At 47.2% G+C, this 18,172-nt stretch overlaps 1 long non-coding RNA gene across 1 annotated transcript in view; it reads right to left on the bottom strand.

Annotated features, from left to right (window-relative positions):
• LOC125940439 (uncharacterized) overlaps positions 1 to 17,483 on the bottom strand; it is a 50,891-nt gene extending 33,408 nt beyond the window's left edge. The window contains exon 1 of the long non-coding RNA XR_007463656.1: positions 17,419 to 17,483. This is a non-coding gene — a long non-coding RNA (uncharacterized LOC125940439). The remainder of the gene's footprint in view (positions 1 to 17,418) is intronic.
• Between the last annotated feature and the right edge of the window lie 689 nt (positions 17,484 to 18,172).

Below are 18,172 nucleotides of genomic sequence, written 5' to 3'. Positions count from 1 at the left end.
GTTTTATGCAACATGTGTTATTTCTTACCAATACTCCTTTACATGCTTATTATATATAGGCATTTACTTCTTTACCAAATCTAATTATGTTACAAGACTTTTCATTGCTCTTCATTATCGAGTTCTCTCAACTGCAAGTTTATTTTGGTATGTTTACTTTTGAAATGAGGTGCCATTGCAGTCCGTCACGTCCTCCTGCATAGAAATACAACCTATTATGGCAATAAAATTAGCTTCGTAACGGCTAACTATGCTTTTGATTCCCTGCCTTTCACATTTCCATGTCTGCCTTTGCACTCCCATGTCGAAAACATCCGCGTACATCAGCCCCATATGCGCTTACACCATGGCCTTCGCTGCCATTATTAAATCGTAAAATTTCTTATCATACTAACAATGAATCAGATCACTTCCTCACTGACTAAATTTATTATTGCAGACTACGGGTGAATATTCGTGCCAAAATCGTTCCAGCAAACTGATGTTCAAGGTGTACCCTAATTGTATGTCTGCTTCTGGTAAACAACTTGGCCGATACGCAGACATTCGTGTCTTAGCGTGCAGATCTTTTATGGTAGAAATTTGAGTTTTCATTGCACAAAAAACTGAGAAATCCAGACTGTAGGAAGTTAGAATGTGTGTTTGTGTAATTGTGCTTGTGTGGGTGTGTGTATTTTGTGTGGGTCGTTTGTGCGTACGCATTTTGCAGTGATGTTTGTTTGTGCTTGCGTGTGTGTGTCTCTGTGTGTTTGTGCATGCAGCGATCATGTTCTGGAAAAAAGTGCGCAAACAATAAAAATGGTGTCATCTTGGAAATATGAAGATTTTTTCATCAATACGCACAGCTTCAGCACTATACTTCCCGAAAAAAAGGAGCAAACTATGTCCTTCGTGGAAGATAGCGATTATAATAGCTTGTACTACAGAATCAATCTGAACGTTCGAATATATGTTTAGCAGCGAAAACCTGGGATGCTCCTACTGCGTTGCGAGCCTGAGGGCACGGGATATGTTTCATCACCCCATAATTTTTTTTCGATGAACGGGAACTAGCTATATGCACAAAGCGACAGTTCAGTTTATGTTGTGACCTATTAATCTTAGGGGCTCTTGTATTTACTTCCTTGTAGCATGTTTGCGTGCACCTTTTTGTTGCGATTTCGATAACCAACGCAGTCGAGCTCTCACGAAGTGAGAATTTATAAGATGAAAGTTGAATTCATCTAACAAACACTTCCTAAAAATGTGTGTCACGTTCCAGAAGAATTTTATATTACGATGAACGTGGCTCTAACACCGTGATTATTCATAGCTGAAGAAAACTCCGTCCTGATCTAATACAGCAAGTAAAAGTACCACAAGCTGCAGCACTAGATGCAGAAACGAGTGTCCGCGACTATGTACGTAACCACATTTTTAAAATTATTCATTGTGACATCAGATGAAAAATTATACCATCAGCACGAAGTGTCCTGTTCTCTCCTATGTTCGTTCTGTAAAAGAAAATGAGAAGGATGCATACACATATTTATGATAACCTTGGCTGGTCGGGCGTTCAAAGTCAATTCTGTCAACGTCATAGAATTTCAAGACAAACATATGACGTTTATTGCTTCGGCACTGCAAATGGTGCACATTGTATCAGCTAGCACTTTACGTATAACCAAAAATCTATAGAGAAATGATTTCCCTCGTTAGAAGGCAGAGAGGCGTCGCGGCACCTCAGAGCTTCTCCTGTTGTTGCGGCCAAGCCAGGAAATTATCTGCCCTGACGGCATGTACTACCAAACAGCATAGCGCATCCAGCGCATAAAGTTAAATCCTTCGGTGCATAAAACAAAGCTCTTTCAAAGTTCTTTCAATGCCCATGATGTTTGACAGCGCGAAATTAGACAATGCACGGCGAAACAGTATACAAACGGAGAGAAATCGCTTTTGTCGCCTCTTTCGCCGTCCTTTCTACATGTTCGCTCTGTCAAACAACTATCCCGGTGGCAAATCTTTCTTGCAATGATGGTAGGTAACTTATAGTGATATTTGTATAGCTGAGCACTGAAATAAACCTTGTCAAGTGAATGTACGACGCGAAAAATTTGTTCAACAGTGCCTACTATACTACATAACGGTTGTAATGAACTGGTCTTCTGGAAGAGTGCTCGAGATATTTGTTCATTGTGATCACAACGAAAAAACAGTTTGCAACGCATTGCGAGTCGTCCCGTAAACAATGCTAAACCATTAGCTTTATGTCTGCTATCCCTTAGCAACCTCTGCTTTGTTGAGATTCAAACTGGATAAGTTGTGTCTACAGCATGTTTCGTGCGGTAGGAAGTACAATAAAGAATAAATAAATAATGATGACAAAATAGTTACAAAATAGGAACGAACATGCTAATTTAATTTGTTCACTGGAAAATAAATATGCCCGCATCCATCATAAATCAGTGGGAGCTCAGCTTTATCACACACGTGCCTTAAGCACTTCCATTTATACTCCGGTATAGTGAGTTTCACGGCTGTCTCAACTGCCCAAAACATTTCAGCACCAAGGGCATTGGCTATTGTTCAAGGAGATCTTCCCGAATTACTAGTTGATGTAATACAACGAATGACGCCCAACATAATTCATTCAGAATTTCGTAACTGACACAGAATTCCTGGGGTATAACAGCAAATAATGACAGCGAAAACACTTGCAACAATTTCAGGTTACAAATTTCAATACAGGTTATTAGTAAAAAAGTATCAAAACCTATAATATATATACCTTCTTTTGAACGTTCAGTGGCACTCGCCATTTCGTCGGTATTGCTAGAAAATTAGATAATGGATTTCTCAAGGCGCCGAACTCCGATTTCTGTATGCACTGACTGAGTGAACTTTCAGATGGATGGATGTTTCAGTAGAGTCAGTGTTAGCACACGAACTGATCACAGAAACGATAAAGAATTACTGCAGCCTTGGTTCATTTATGGTATAGTTTTTAATGTTCATGAAAACTTTTTGAGCACAACTGCATCTTTTTTGTGTCATCTAATCTCCTGTTCCTGGACCGATCTCTTATTGCAGAAGAATTATATATGAGAATCATATCACTGAGCTTGATCCAGTTTCTAAACTCAGCAGTGCATATGATACAAAGAAAAGTAAATGTACTCACGAAGTAAAAAAATAAGTCATTGTTTCGACTGATGGAGCCTTTGACTCTGCCAATTTTTTCAGTGCTTTCAGTGTCGCTGGGCCATTTATTGTTTCGGGGTCATAATACACCGCAAGGTTGTCGTTCTGTAAAAGAGCATGCAAGGCCGACGATGTTTCATGTACCCGACAAGAAACAATCTAACGTGTTTGGTGAATTTTAATAACTATATGACTCTTTTGACGCGTAGAAAGAAGTTCCCGGTACCTAATTTATGGTTTGCGGTAGTCACTTCATGGTACCGGGAACTCAATGTCAATGCTTATTGCGGTAGTCACTTCATGGTGCCACTCCTGACCCAAGTTTCATGTTTATAACATAGGTGCTTTCACAATACAAACATCAAAGATAACACATATTCACGAGCAGGCTCAAAAGCAAAGACGTGGGTAGACCTAATATTTGAATCAGACAAAGCCAGTTTTCAGTAACCACAGAAATGAACTGAATTTATATTTATTGTATTTATTAATACAATAAGAGCGTACACGTTTTCAGAGATCACTTCAAACTGCTTAATGCCAACAAATTAAAATTGAAATCTGCACTGTCCCACTCGGAAATGGTGCTAAAACAGTCTGTTTGTTTGTCGTAACTTGTAGTTAATTTTCGTAGTGGTAACCTATTTGGTAAGCCAACTTTGCAATATTGCTAGCGAATTGATGAACTGTAAAAACATTTTTGGAAACTTCTAGGCAGAAGGCTTTCAATTAAAGTACCATAAAACTAAATTTATAAGTGCAAATGACAACTTTTACCCAATCGGGCAAATAAGGGTTTAGATTTTAAAAGATGGGGTGTCAAAGTCATGCTTCTTAGTGCTTTTCAAAATTAGTAAGCGTGACATATGCGTAGAATATAACACATCCCAAAGCAGGAATACAATAATAATCTTTGTATGAATCAATGTGTGGTATATTTAACGAAGTGTAGTTAATAATACGAACACAAGTAGGCTTATTTAGGGCTCGTATAGCCAAGATACATTTATAAAAATTACCATTACCAAAATGAATGTGAGTGCGGAATAGCGTACTTCGATCTACAATCATTCCTAATACTTTCGAACCATAACCAACATGGTCACTATAACGTTACTTATCAGTCATTGTAAATAAGGTGTCAGTGATCTTTGAGGAGATGGAAAGTTACTCATTCGGGCTTTGATGGGTTACTTTATCTGGTACCATTCTCAAAACAGGTACATAGCGTAGTTTACCGCGTGTAAACGTTCAACGGGGGTTCTGGAGGATGCTAGAATCGTCATATTATCCATGTTAAAGAACACTTGGTAATGTACAGCATGTGTATAAGTGGGAAGTTCATTACTGAAATTTAAAAAGAATTGTGCATAAAGAATACATTCCTGTGACACTCCTTTCGTAATGGTCCTTTGGCTGGAAAAGACGCCATCAATGCAAATGGTCTGAAATTTTTTCTGGAAAGTAATTCTTAACGGGTTCCTAAGCTGGGTCAGTTGTGCCATAACTTTGTAGCTTAGAAAAAAAAGAACAGTTTGATGGTTTTAATTAGGTCAAAAGCTGTAGTAAAAGTGATGAAGTCTGAACCATGGAAATATACCTTGTACAACTGTGTCCTGATTCCACCTGCAAAACTAAAAGTTCATCTTTTGTCAAAAGAGTCACGCGAAACCCAAACTTGTTTGGGGTGAAAGACCAGGACTATCGGTGTGGATTAAAAGTCAGACTAATAAGGCTGGAGCATATATTGAGCAATAGAAATATCATGATGGTGCTTCTAGCGCTACTGGTGTTCTGTAATAAATATTAGGCCTGCTCTTGAAACTTTCGCGTTTATCCAGCAGCTTGGGAAATAATGGTGGACTCCGTTGTGTCAATACAGTACGTAAGGACATCATCGTGCAGGAATGTTCGCGTCCGTATAGAGGAAAGAATGGAGACAATTCCGTAGTAGTATGCGTGGGTGTGTTATAAGCATACGTCACCAAAGATAGAACGTGGTCCCAATTGCTCTAGTCGGATGCGAGGTACATGGTCAACAAAGCGCCAACAGTTTTGTTAAATCATTCAGTAATCCAGTAAGTCACTGTGTGGTGTGCAGATGTGGAGCGGTAAATTGCGTGAGATTCCTTGAGAACGGGTTTTATGTCACTCGAGAGAATGACGTTAGAAGAACCTCATGCTCGGGGAAGCGATGCCTCGGCGAAGTAATCCAAGGCCAGCATATGGCTTAGATGCTAGTGACAGGAAAACCGGCATAGATCCACGTATCGTTCTGCCAAAACTTTCTGATCCTTCTAGATCTCAGCATTAAAGTGGCCTCCAGGCTACCCTCTGCTACTAAAAAAAGGCCGTGTCATTAATACAGGACTCTCATATGACATTTTTTTTCGGAAAAAGGCTAGCCTGACAGACGGCAGCGAAATAGGACATGCGCATCCGAATGCTTCTGGTCAGATTATTGCACCCTTTAAATATTGTATTCTTGGAGGCAGAGCGTCCATCTAGCGAGGCGACCTCAAGGATATCTTAAGGAAGATAACCTGCAGACGGCATGGCATGGTGGTTAGTTTCCACGCCGAATGGGTGGCTGTAGGCGCAAAGACCGAATTCAGTTATGGCTCAAGTGATAGTCAAGCATTTCTGTTATGCAACGGAATAGTTGATTTCTGCTTTCGTGAATACGTGGGTGGCGAAGGCAACGACTTGCTCATCGAAACCACCGTTTCGCTCAGCAAGAGAAGCGCCAAGGTGGACGCCGCTGCCATCCGTGTGTAATACAATCGGATTGCTTTAGTCTAAATGAGGGAGGATCGACGAGTTGGAATATGTGCCATACGGTAATTACTTAAAACTTGGTTATTTTTGTGAATTAGTCGATTATGCGTGTGAATTTGTGGTGCTAGCGATGTCCGACTCTTCGAGTAGACCAGCTCAGGAACTTGAAATGTGCTATTTGCGACAGGCAACCTTCAAAAATTTTTGGAAGTGTAGGCTTTAACATCCGGTATATATATATATATATATATATATATATATATATATATATATATATATATATCAAGCACAAGCGCCAATCGTCGAAATTGCACCAGTGGGTCAAACGCGTAGATTATTTAGACATGACATGTTGAAGGCTACAGCGCAATCGCTCGTGCACGTGTGCCTTTTATAAATTACAACGCAATTGATCACGCCCATGTGAGTGAATCGCACAAGGGTGGTTCGGCTACAAAGCCAGCAGATAGAATTATATATTGTTACGGATGATCGATGTTTATTCACAGGTGAAGACTAGGATGGATGAGAGGTCGCCACGATGTCGCCACCGAAATGTAGCCGTGGCTGCTGCTGAGTTCTTCGTTCTCCTCCTCTTCTATCTCCTCTTGTCCACGTTACAATCCCCCTTTCGTAGACGAAGCCCACTGGGAGAGTCACTGTTCTTCGGCGGGGTAGTAGGGCTTAAGGCGTGCAACATGAGCCAGCTGCAACCACGTAAGTAAGGTCGCTCAGGCGATCTAAAACAACGAACGGGCCCTCATAATGTGACAAGAACTTGCTGCACAAGCCACGCTTGCGTTGTGGGGTCCATAGCAGCACTTGGTCACCTTTTTCAAAATAAATGGCTTGATGGGACCTATCGTACCGATCCTTCGAGCGGTTTCGAGATGCCAATGTGTGGACGCGGGCTATTCGGCGGGATTCCTCAGCGAGGCAAAGTGTCTTGGCGACGGAATCCTCAGCGTCCAGAGAAAACGGCAAAATCGTGTCGAGGAAGCTCCGCGGCGATCGAGCATAAAGCAGATAGAAAGGGCTGTAATTCGTTGTCTCATGCTTCGCAGTGTTGTAGGCGTATGTTATGAATGGCAACACATCATCCCAGTTCTTGTAGTTAGAGGACACATACATGGATATCATGTTCGTCAAAGTTCGATTCGTGCGTTCGACAAGACCGTTGGTTTCTGGACGGTACGCCGTCGAGTGACGAAATTGTGTTCCACATAGCCGAAGCAGCTCTTCAACAGCGTCGGCCACGAATTGACGACCGCGATCACTTATGATCACGCGAGGTGGGCCATGGCGTAGGACGACATAATGCAACAAGAAAGCAGCGACGCAAACAGCGGTAGATGACGGCACTGCTGCGGTCTCTGCGTAGCGTGTAAGGTGGTCTACACAAACGTCGATTGTTATTCGATGACCGTGGGAATGGGCCCAGGAGGTCCACGCCAACTTGCTCAAAAGGTGTGTGAGGGGGAATCAACGGCTGCAGAAGGCCTGGTGGGGCGGTTGAAGGTCGTTTCCGCCGTTGGAATTGGTCACAACTAGCCACATATTGCTTTGTTAATTGACGCATGTGAGGCCAGTAAAATCGCTCTTGTACACGCTGTAGCGTACGGGCGAATCCAAGATGACCTGATGTTGGATCATCAGGCATGGCATGTAGCACAGCACTACGGAGACTCTCCGGGACTACAAGAAGAAAGCGGGCGCCACTTTCAGAGTGGTTGGTTTTATATAACAAGCTGTCACGTATGGAAAAACCACCACTGGCTTTCGGATTCAAGGCCATCACAAAAAGAGGTTCCAGATTGACGTCGTTTCGTTGATCCTCCTGGAAGACGGTCGCGTCCGGAAATTCAGGTGCAATAGCAGCCAGACAGTCATCGAAAGTGTCTTCTTCAGAATTTGCCGTTGGCAGTGGTAAGCGGGAAAGACAGTCGGCGTCAGCATGCCGGCGGCCGCTTCTGTATTTCACGACAAAGTCGTACTCTTGTAGTCTCAAGGCCCACCGTGCTACACGACCAGACGGATCCCGAAGGCTGACCAGCCAGCATAATGAATGGTGATCAGTGACTATGCTGAATGGACGACCATAGATGTAACAGCGAAACTTCTGAACAGCAAAAACAGCTGCAAGGCATTCCTGCTCAGTGACTGTGTAGTTTCGCTCAGCATTGCTTAAGCAACGACTGGCATAGACAACAACGTGTTCGGCGTCGTTTCGCCGTTGAACAAGTGCCGCTCCAATGCCTATTCCGCTGGCGCCAGCATGAACTTCGGTAGGGGAACACGGATCAAAATGACGCAGGATGGGGTCTGACGTAAGTAAGAATTTAAGTTGACGGAACGATGACTCACATTCGCGTGTCCAGTCGAACGATACATTCTTTTGCAACAGACGCGTTAACGGGTGCACAACGTCGGCGAATTTTGGGACAAAACGACGGAAATAAGAACAGAGTCCCAGGAAACTGCGCAGTTCCCGCGCTGACTGCGGAGGCTGGAAGGTACTGACCGCTTCAATCTTGCGGGGGTCAGGTCTGACTCCATCTTTGTCGACTAGATGACCGAGAACCAATGTCTGTCGCTCCCCAAACGTACACTTTCCAGAGTTAAGAATCAAATCTGCTTTCTCCATGCATTTCAGAACCAGGCGAAGGCGCTCGTTATGCTCCTCAAAAGTGCGGCCGAAAATAACATCATCCAGGTAGCAAAGACATATTTCCCACTTTAGACCGCGGAGAATTGTGTCCATGAATCTCTCGAACGTTGCGGGCGCATTGCAGAGCCCGAACGGCATAACGTTAAATTCGAATAAACCGTCCGGCGTAACAAAGGCGGTCTTCTCTTTGTCGACGGAATCCACAGGTATCTGCCAATAGCCTGAACGCAGATGGAGGGACGAAAAGTAGGAGGCAGAATGTAGGCAGTCCATTAGGTCGTCAATTTGCGGGAGTGGGTAGACATCCTTCTTGGTAATTGCATTTAGTCGCCTATAATCAACACAAAATCTCCACGAGCCATCTTTTTTCTTTACCATGATGACAGGTGCGGCCCACGGGCTTGATGATTCTTGAATCACATTTTTCCTCAGCATCTCTTTACCTGGTCCGCAATAATCTTGCGCTCTGATGAAGACACTCGGTAGGGCTTTTGCTGAAGAGTATGTGCCGATCCTGTGTCAATGCGATGACGAGCACGCGAGGATGGGATAGTTGTACGGTGCTCATCTTGAGAGAAGTCGAACACGGAAGCATACTGGGCTAGGAGTTGTACTAAGGTGTCCCGTTCACGTGAAGACAAAGACTTGCTGACCATGGGTAGAATTTTCTGCTCGTAAGGGCAAGTGGCTCGTCCTTCAGTGGAATCCTCGTCCCTGACGATCATCGATGAACAGCACGTGACGTCGTCGAAGACAGCAATCTTCATGTGTTCGGGAACACGCACAGGGACGGCAGAACAATTTACCGTCCACAAAAACGTGCTACCATTTTTCACAGATACAATACTATTGGGTACCAGTAGGTTCTTCTTCCCACAAGAGTCGCCAAAGGGTTGTATCACGGCGTCAAATGAAGCGTCTGTACAAGATGCGATGACGGATACCGGCGCTAAAGACCACGGCGGCAGCGTCACTCCCTCAGCAACGGCAAACGTTTTTTGTCCAGCGGGTTGTTGATTCAGGAGGTCTGATAATGACGGATCCTGACAAGCATCGACCCCAGGTTTTCCGCTATTTATCGAAAGCTCGCCGGCACCACAATTGACTGAAGCCCCGCAAGTTTGCAGAAAGTCTATCCCTAATATAACGTCGTGCGTGCAGCGTTCCAAAATCACAAACTCGGTTAAATAACACTTGTCCGCCAATAACACAGTCACAGCACAAACACCAAGGGGACGCAATATTTCACCGCCTACTCCGCGGTATTTAGCATGCGTGTCGAGGGAAAACATCACTTTGCGTCGAAGCCGGTTTTTGAAAGAAAGGCTCATAACAGATCTCATAGCCCCGGTGTCCACCAATGCCATTATACATATACCATCAATTGTCACTTCCACTTTGTTTCTCAGCATTGTAACCGGTGGAGGTATCAGTGTCGTGTCGAGTCTGGCGACCTCACCTCCATCAGCCGCGCAGTCTAGTTTCCCGACAGCGGTGGTGAGAATGAACGTCGCCTCGGTGAAGGAGAGCGACGTTGACGTGAACAAGGTGGAGTGAGACTGCGGTCTGAAACGGGCGAGTCGCTGCGGTGATTCCGTCGAGGACTGTTGATGGGGAAGGTCGTCGACGAAGTAAAGGAGCGTGGAGGCCAGGAATTGTCGGCGTTAGGACGTTCAGTGCCATAGGACGTTGGCTGCGACTCGTACCACCTCGGTGGCCAACGACGCTGACGACAGAATCGAGAGATGTGTCCTGTGACACCGCAGGTATAACACACGGGATGCTTGCGGCTAACGTTCGGGTAGGATGGGTATGTCCGGGGCTCCGAGTAGGCCGTTGCTGAGCAACGGGCATATCCCTCAGCACGCCCGTTGCCGGTTTCCCGGTGGTAGTTTGGTTGCGTTCTGATTGGCCTTCTCGAGCGGTACTCCTCGACAGTCGTTGCAGCGATGGAAAGGGGAGCTGGTGGAGGATTGTACAGATGTTGACTATCACGGACCTCATTGTTCAATTCCGTGCAACGACGTAGCTCCTCTCTAACAATCTGCCTAATGGTCGTCGCGAGATCGACTGATGGGATGTCATCTTCAATGCTTGCAACAGTTGTGACGTTTGCTAGCCGGCCAAACTTCGGGATTATGCGGCGCACTTTGAGAGCCTTAAAGGTACGGCAATGACGTATTACGTCGGTGACTGAGCCAAGGTTCTCTTTACCAATGAGGAAGTTGTAAACGTCCTCCGCAATTCCCTTCAACAAATGACCAACTTTGTCCTCCTCTGACATACTAGGATTGGCCGTCCTGCATAGCTTGAGCACGTTTTCGATGTAGGTCGTGCACGTCTCGCCCGGAACTTGAGCTCTTTGAAGGAGCGTTCGCTCGACCTGCTTCTTCTTTGCGATTGAATCACCGAAACGCTCCTTGATTTCGGACGTGAAACGATCCCACGTTGTCAGAGTTTCCTCGTGATTATCGAACCACAGGAGCGCCGTGTCCATCAGAAAGAAGACTACGTTGGAGAGTCGCGTTACGCTGTCCCATTGATAGTGCTTGCTCACCCGTTCGTAGTGGTTAAGCCATTCTTCGACGTCCTCGCCGGGTTTCCCTCCGAATGTGCGAGGCTCCACCAGATGTTGGCGCTGCCACGGACTAGCCGTCGTTTGGGTCGAAGATGCCGCTGGTTCCGTGCGAGTGTTGCCTTCGGTGTGGGACATCTGAGACACCAGAAGTAATGCGGGCAATCCAGCGATTCGGCGGCTTCGACTTCGACGCAGATCAGGAGGTTGGAGAACCGTGTTCGTCGTGTTGCGTGGTGGTCGGGGGTACCCAGCACCTTCCACCAAAACTGTTACGGATGATCGATGTTTATTCACAGGTGAAGACTAGGATGGATGAGAGGTCGCCACGATGTCGCCACCGAAATATAGCCGTGGCTGCTGCTGAGTTCTTCGTTCTCCTCCTCTTCTATCTCCTCTTGTCCACGTTACAATATATATATATATATATATATATATATTGCAACAAAAGTATTTTGCATGTAGACTTGATGAAGCGGTGAAACAAGCTAGCTCGTTCAAAACCGACCTAGCGCGAACCACACGATCGTCAACATCTTCCACACTGGCTGGCACAGAGCTGGTGCTGATGTGCTCCGGTACAATCACTCCCCACGCAGAAAGAAGCCAACCTGGCGACTCGAGGGTCGTAGCACGGTTTCAGCCGTGCGACGTGATCGGAAGCGGCGGTCGGACGATGGCTCAAGCGGCTCGATGATATAGTTGGTGGGAGATGTTTACTCTGCTCCTTGGCAGGGAATGTGGTAATTCGAGAGAAGCTTGGTCGAAAGGCGGGGAGTAGTGGACGGGACCCAGAGCCAAACTAGTATTCCCGGGGAATAGTGGGCGCTAGATGCGGATTCGTGATGGCGAGATTTTTGGCGACATTGGTCTTGCGCGGTAAACGAGCGAGCCAGTTGACACTCTTCAACATAAGCAGCCGCTTCGGAAGCGGGCGTGGCTTCAGAGACGTCGGGTCGGTAAGGGAGAATGGTGTCCATGGAACATGATGGTTCACGTCCATATAGAAGAAAGAAAGGAGAGAAGCTGGTGGTAGCTTGTGGCGCAGAGTTATAGGCGTACGTGACGAAGGGGAGCACCCGGTCCCAATTGGAGTGATCATCGGACACGTACATCGCAAGCATATCTCCAAGGGTACGGTTGAAACGCTCCGTCATGCCGTTTGTTTGAGGATGGTACGCAGAGGTGGTGCGGGGAACAATGCGGCATTCTTGGAGCAGTGCATCAACAGCATTTGAGAGAAAGATGTGGCCACGATCGCTTAATAATATACGGGGCGCACCGTGTCGCAAAATGAGGCGGCGAAGAAGGAAGCGAGTGACGTCTATCGTGGTGGCAGCTGGCAGCGCAGATGTTTCAGCGTACCGTGTGAGATGGTCGACGGCGACAATGATCCACCGGTTGCCTGCAGGAGTGTTCGGTAGGGGACCGTAAATATCAATGCCCACACGGTCAAATGGTCGTGTAGGGCATGGTAAAGGTTGTAGAGGACCATCGGTGTAATGAGGGGTAGTCTTGTGGCGTTGGCACGAAGGGCATGACCGCACGTACTGGCGAATGTATCGATACATGCCCTGCCATTAATACCTATGACGTAGGCGGGAGTAGCTCTTGAATACGCCAGCATGGCCGCATTGAGGATCGTCGTGGAAGGCGGTGCATATGTCCGAGCGCAGATGACGGGGGATAACAAGCAGCCACCTGCGACCATTGGTTAGGTAATTGCGGCGGTACAACAAGCCTTCACGACCGACAAAGTGATGCGCTTGACGACGAATGGTGCGTGAAACAGATTCAAGCAAACGGTGAGAGAGAACGTCAAGCAGAGAAGCGATCCAGGAATCCTTGCGTTGCTCGGCCTGCATGTCGGTGATTCTGAGGGACGATGAATCGCAGGTGGAAGTTTGTAAGCAAAGTAGGTCAGAAGGCAGCGGAGAATGGGATAGGGCATCGGCGTCTGAATGTTTGCGTCCAGAGCGATAAATCACACGTATGTCATACTCTTGAAGGCGTAAAGCCCAACGAGCGAGGCGGCCAGTGGGGTCTTTCATAGATGACAACCAGCATAAGGCATGGTGGTCAGTCCCAACGTCAAACTGGCGTCCTTAAAGGTAAGTACGGAATTTGCTGATTGCCCAAATTGCCAAACATTCCTTTTCCGTTACAGAATAGTTCGACTCTGCCTTTGTTAGGGTACGGCTGGCACATGCAACGACATACTCTTCATAGCCGTCTTTGCGTTCGGTGAGGATGGCACCAAGACCGACAGCGCTAGCGTCCATGTGAATTTCAGTAGGCGCATTGGGATCGAAGTGGCGCAGTACTGAAGGGGACGTATGGAGCCGGCGGGGCGTCGTAAATGACTCATCGCAATCGGGATTCCATGTTGAGAGGTCAGTGCTGCTGCAAGTAGCTGGGTCAAAGGGGCGGTAATAGAAGCGAAATTACGGATGAAACGCCGAAAATAAGAGCACAAGCCGATGAAGCTACGGAGCTCTTTAAGAGTGGTTGGCTGGGGAAACTCGGCAACGGCTCGCACTTTGGCAGCGTCTGGTTGGATTCCCTCTTGTGAAATGAGGTGGTATAGAATCCTAAGCTGTCTGGCACCAAAATGGCATTTATTCAACTTTAATTGCAAACCAGCGGCCGTGAGACACTCAAGAACTTGTTCTAGGCAATCGAGATGAGATTCAAAATTGAGAGAAAAGACAACTATGACGTTTAAGTAGCAAAGACAGGTACGCCACTTAAGTCCCCGGAGGTTAGTGTCCGTAATCCTCTCGAAAGTCGCAGGCGTGTTACACAGGCCGAAGGGCGTCACATTAAATTCGTATAACCCGTCAGGGGTCACAAAAGCCGTCTTTGGACGGTCCGCTTCAGCTATCGGCACTTGCCAGTATCCAGAGGGAAGATCCAGGGAAGAAAAAAATTCGGCACCTTGTAGACAATCGAGAGCATCGTCTATTCGTGGTAGAGGATAAATATCCTTAAGTGTGACCTTGTTTAGTCGGCGGTAATCCACGCAAAATCTGATTGAGCCGTCTTCTTTCCGCACCAGTACGACCATAGAAGCCTAAGGACTGTGTGACTGCTGGATCACGCCACGTTGCAGCATGTGATCGACTAGTTCACTAATGACGCTGCGTTTGGTTTGTGACACTCGGTAGGGACGCTGACGCAGTGGAGCATGGTGACCGGTGTCAATACGGTGGACCACCGCTGACGTGCGCCCCAAACAAGGTTGGCCGATGTCGAAAGAGGCCCGAAAACGGTCAAGCAGTTGAACGAGCTGATTGCGCTGAGTTTGCGGGAGCGCGTTATCGACGCTGCGCAACAAGACGTCGTGGTCGGGTAAGGCGGCAGCGGGGGTAGAAGTGACGGCATCGATAGGCAGTTGTGTCGTATCGCAAGGCGCATCAAACGGAAAGATGGCATCAAAAGTGTTGAGACGCCCAACAGATTCGCCATGTAATCGAGTTGAAGGGCAGGGAAACGGATTTCACGCGTAAACTGCACTGGAATCATTACCAAGTGTGACAACTGCGAATGGCAGGACAACGTTCCGGCGACGCGGACATTCCTGAGACGGCACAAAAGGTGCAGTTGAATTGGGGACAACGCCACAGGTGACGGACACCAAGGCGACAGAGAAAGCAGGGATGACGATGTCAGCAGCGAAAATCACTTTAGCAGACGGGCGAGGGTCATCGACGGTTGCGGTGCAGAACGGAGACAAGTTGAGTTGTGCACGAGCGCAGTCGACAACTGCATGATGCGCGGCAAGGAAGTCTCAGCCCAGGATAACGGCATACGATGCACGAGAAAGGACGACAATTTCGACAATGTAGAGCGCATCTTGAATTAAAACACGAGCGGTGCAGGTGGCCGAATGCTTGACGTGTTGCGAGCTCTCTGCGCGTAGCGAATTATCAAAAAGCGGAGTTGTCACTTTGTTCTGTTTGCGGCCGAGATCTCACTAATCGCACAAACAGCTGCTCCTGTGTCGACAAGAGCGTTCGTCGCGACACCGTCTATAAGCACTACAATCTCGTTAGGTGGCGAAAGAAGAGGCCTTGCAAATTTCGTCGAGAGCGCAGTTCTCGTCTCAGGAACTACGACTGTTAGTTTTCCTCCTGGGCATGGTTGGAACGGCGAATCAATGAGGAGGGGGAGCGGCGGCGGGGAGAAAGGAGATCGGCGTGAACTGAAGGCGGGGCGACGTGAATACGAGTCCGTGGCGTCAGATTAAGACGGCGTGTAGCTTGTTGAGGGACATGGCTAAGGTTGGTAGCGCCATCGCGAAAATAGAGTCTGCGGCGGCGACGGAGGCGTGCAACATGTCCCGGAATACCGCAAGCGTATACATAGCACACTGGCCGGTTGTCCGGAGGGCGCGAGGGGTCTCGGATGCGAGAGCGGTGCGTAAACCGGCCGCACCGGACTCGGCGGCGTGTAGAAGTTGGTGGCTGGGCTGGATGGGACTGGCGTCGGTTGGGCATGAGATCGTGTGAGGGCCTCAGCAGAAGTTAGTGGCGCCGTAACTTGCGGCTGCGAAGCGGGGGACGGGAGGGCCTCAGCAACTTGCGTCTGGATAACCCGACGAAGCGACTGGTCCAGTGGGGTGAGATGCTCAGCGACCGATGCCACAAGAGAGAGCTGACGTGCAACTTCCTCGCGTACGTATTGCTGAATTTGAGGCAGCAACGAGGTGTCATCATACCAGCGCTGCTGGGAGCCAAAACTGAAGGGTCAGCCGTTTGCATTCCAGGCCGACGTGTGGAGGTGCGCTGTTTACACAGCTCGTCAAAACTTGGCAAAATTCAATAACTTGAGTTACGCTCTGCGGATTTTTGGCCACGAGCATATGAAAGGTGTCATAGTCGATGCCTTTCATTATGTGTTTGATTCTGTCAGGTTCCGACATAGACGCATTCACCCGCCTACAGAGGCGGATGACATACTCAATGTAGCTGGTGAAGGTCTCATCAATTTGTTGAGATCTTCCGCGGAGGCTGTGTTCAGCGCGAAGCTTGCGCACCGCTGGCCGGCCGAAAAACGAAACGAGGATCTCTTTGAAAGCTGACCAGGTGGTAAAATCAGCTTCGTGGTTCTTGAACCACAGGTTGGCCAGGCAGGTGAGATAAAAGATGGCGTTAGTCAACTTGTCGCGGTCATCCCACTTGTTGTGTGCACTAACCCGTTCATACTCGGCCAGCCAGTCTTCCACGTCGTGACCGTCAGTGCCACTGAAGACTGGAGGATCACGCTGACGAAGCACCCCAAAGCATACGACAGGTGTGGGAGCGGGAGAAGCTCGCGAGGGCCGGCGTCCTCGGTCATAGTAAAGGCAGATGGTAGCGTACGGCTGTGGAGTTCCAGGACGCTCAAGGGGACGACGCAGCACTTCCACGAAATGCAACAAAAGTATTTTGCAGCAGATTTGATGAAGCGGTTTAAACAAGCTGGCTCGTTGAAAACCGCCCTAGCGCGAATCACACTGAGATTTATTGAATTGTAATTAATTATCCAACTCGAGAAGTACTGTAATAATTATCAAAGTGTCAATGCAAAGTTGTAGAGCAACATGAAAAACTCCCGGTACAGCTTTCCGTTGCTCAATACGTGCTACATAAAAGAGTTTTTTCGAGCATGAAAGAAGCCCGCGAATACACGCAGAATTGCCGCGTGGCTGCCCGCTCGAGGTATTTTGCGTGTATTCGCGGGCTTCTTTCATGCTCGAAAAAACACTCTTATGTAGCACGTATTGAGCAACAGAAAGCTGTGTCGGGAGTTTTTCATGTTGCTCTACAACATTCTCATTGACACTTTGATAAATAGGACAGTACTTTTTGAGGTAGATAATTTTTTACAATTAATTAATTAAATTCAGTAACGGAAAAAATACTGGCGGCTTACTCCACTGTACTGGAAACAATACGTACTAGGTTTGCTTTGCGTAAGGCCGTTCCTCTTTTTTTAAATCGTGCTGCGTGATAGCTGTGGACACCCTGTATATATATTCTAACAGAAAGGAAAGAGAGCGAGAGTTGCACCCACTTATCCCAAACCATGCTTCGTTACATCTTCACTACATTTGAACTTGCTTGTTTAGGACACTCGTGTTAGTGGGAAACGTGAATACAGGAATATGGGGATTTTTTTCTTTTAGATTCGCCAACTCTCGCCGATCGTTCTTGCTGATGTTCTTACACCTTACCAAATCAGCGCTTTCTACCGTAAAATTGAGCATGACTAGTCTGTTGTGCAAATACTTTTCAATCTGGAAGAAAGGCGGAAAACATTGAACATATTATAAAAACCAACATTCCTTTATAATAAAATTAAAGGAAAGAGTCACATCGGACCTCACAGGCTTGCAGCGTAACGTAATTAACAAGAACGCTTGTTCTTGGTTCAGCATTTGCCCTCTGAGTTCCCGGTTTTCTGTGGTACCCAGGAACTTCGCACATTTACCCGGTCAGCTACATATCAACACTTCGCCTCAATGCAAGTAGCGTAAAATACAAGCAGCAATAAACAAATTGTCGGCCCCTTCCACTCCGTGAAGATGGTTAACCAGCGAAGCTGAAACGTGCGGCCCCGCTGTTTATCACTGGTTAATCCCGAGGGTTCCTTAGAGTATTTCTCAATATGAGGTTACACACGGTCGGCTGAAACGGCCGGACAAAGCGTCAATGCGTCGAATTTCACTGCTATCGTCGTAATGGAGGGGGGGGGGGGGGGCGTTTACCGGGGCTGAGCCATTCGTGTCTTACGGGGTGGTGGACAGACTATGGTTGAGGCAATTTAATTTTGAACAATCGCAAGCGGCAATGCGTCAATGGCGGACTGCGGTCATACCGTCAGTGACGTCGTTTTTTTCGTCACAGCCAACGTTTGTGTCACCTCATTCCAAAAACAGCATAACCAATAATTAGATAGACTAATTTACCGTCGTGATAACACCAGCT

This window comes from Dermacentor silvarum, chromosome 9 (assembly GCF_013339745.2).
Source record: "Dermacentor silvarum isolate Dsil-2018 chromosome 9, BIME_Dsil_1.4, whole genome shotgun sequence".
NCBI classification, from domain to species: Eukaryota; Metazoa; Arthropoda; class Arachnida; order Ixodida; family Ixodidae; genus Dermacentor; species Dermacentor silvarum.
This window is presented reverse-complemented; position numbering and strand designations above follow the sequence as displayed.